The sequence below is a fragment of the Sinocyclocheilus anshuiensis genome, unplaced genomic scaffold (assembly GCF_001515605.1).
Source record: "Sinocyclocheilus anshuiensis isolate Anshui unplaced genomic scaffold, SAMN03320099.WGS_v1.1 scaffold1948, whole genome shotgun sequence".
Lineage (NCBI taxonomy): Eukaryota > Metazoa > Chordata > Actinopteri > Cypriniformes > Cyprinidae > Sinocyclocheilus > Sinocyclocheilus anshuiensis.
The window spans coordinates 14,966-16,964 of NW_015555827.1; the positions used below are offsets into that span (position 1 = coordinate 14,966).

At 41.4% G+C, this 1,999-nt stretch overlaps 1 pseudogene; it reads left to right on the top strand.

The window, feature by feature from the left end:
* Window positions 1-935: 935 nt before the first annotated feature.
* On the top strand, window positions 936-1,742 carry LOC107675322 (carboxylesterase 5A-like; annotated as a pseudogene).
* The last annotated feature ends 257 nt before the right edge of the window (window positions 1,743-1,999 follow it).

Genomic DNA, 1,999 nt, shown 5'->3' on the forward strand with positions numbered 1-1,999 from the left:
AGGGGTCCAGTAAGGATCCAGTGATGTTCTTCAGATAAGCCAAAACCAGTTTTTCAAATGCCTTCATGACCACAGACGTTAAAGCATCAGGTCTGTAGTCATTAAGTCCAGTAATTTTGGGTTTCTTTGGGACGGGGATGATGGTGGAGCGTTTGAAGCAGGAAGGGACTTCGCACAGCTCCAGTGATCTGTTGAAATATAACAGAGTCTGGGTGTTGTTGTTCTGTGTCTGTGATTTGATCAGCAAGTTTCTGTAAAGCCAGGCTCAGGTGTGCTTGCGGAGGAATGTAATTACTTATGAGAATGAACAAGCAGAACTCCCGCGGTGAATAGAAAGGCTTACAGTTGACGAAAATCGCTTTTAGATCGGGACAGCATATGTTCTTTAACGCTGTTAAGACTGTACACCACCTTTTCACTGATGTAAAAGCATGTCCCGCTGCCATGCGATTTCCCTGTTGATTCTGTGTCGCGGTCCGCTCTGAACTGCTGGAAGCCCGGCAGATGAAGAGCGCTCTCCGGGATGGCGTCATTCAGCCAGGTTTCCATGAAACAGAGCAGCAGAGTTAGAAAAATCCTTATATTTCCAGGAGAGCAGAAGGAGTTTGTCCATTTTGTTGGGTAGAGAGCGGAGATTCGCCAGATGGATGCTAGGCAGCGCTGTTTGAAATCTGCACTGTCTAAGCTTAATGAGCACGCCAGCTCGCGTCCCCGTCTGCGTGTCCTGAAGCATCTGAACAGCGCCGCTGCTCCGCCAACTACAATGTTCAGCAAAACGTCCGAATAGTCGAAAACCAGTAGAAGATTTAGTGGTGTGTTCTGCCAAATGTTCAGCAGTTCATCCCTGGTAAAACTGATTGTGTTTGAGAAACAAAAAAACAGGAAAAACTAACAAAAACACTAAAACTGCTGGAGTGCCAAGCACCGGCGCTGCCATGTGCGGCGCCATCTTGCCAAAAGACCAATTTTCCAAAAGACCAATTACTGTTGCATCTTACCACAGAGGTTGGTACCTTCAGTGATGTTTGACTGTTGGCTTGCTTTATTATTTTTCATGATTCTACATTCTAATTTCACAGATGCTGCTGTTCTTGTGTATACGTATGAGTTCCAGCACCGGTCAAGTATATTCAAAGATCTCAGACCCAGCTTTGTGAAAGGTGACCATGCTGATGATATTGGATTTGTTTTTGGGGCCTGCTTTTGAGATGGCCATATCAAAGTAGGTATGCAAATCTAAGAACTTGTTTGTCTTGGCAAATTATTATGATACTGAGCATTTATACTGGACAAATTTCCATGGGGTAAGGGTATAATGGTTTGAAACTTCAAATGATTGAAACAGAAATTAAAATAGTAAAGTGGTGATGTAGTTATGGATATCAACTCTTTGGTTATGGATATCATCTCTCCACAGGAACACCCCTGAAGAGGAAAACCAGCTATGAACAACTGTCATGGGATACTGGGCTAACTTTATTCATGTTGGGTGAGTGGTGCATCAGTTGCTGGACAGAGTATTAGGATCTGTTACTGATGACCTTTTATTCCTTAAATAATTATTTTATTTCCACAGCTCTCCAAATGATCCCAGTCTTGTGCACTGGCCTGTGTATGACAAGTATAATAAATACATGAACCTGGGATTGCAGCGAACTGAGGGACAGGGTCTGAAGATGGACAAGCAGCTCTTTTTCACTGAAGAAATACCTGAAAAGCTTGCTGCACTCCACAAAGCCTAATTATTTCACCAATAAGTGCAATGATTCTAGTATAAATCTAATTCACATTTGTGTGTAAATAATTCTTTGTGTCTCCATGCAGTGATATTCTTCCAAGATAAACATTTTGCAACTTGATTTACAAGATTTCTGGACGCTTCTCAGTTTTTCTCAAATCCAGCCAAAATCTGATCTTTTTTTTCTGCATATTATAGTCAAAGATAGTAACAAAAACTTGAAAAAAAAAATCTGATTTCTTAATTTAAAAAGTAAAATTT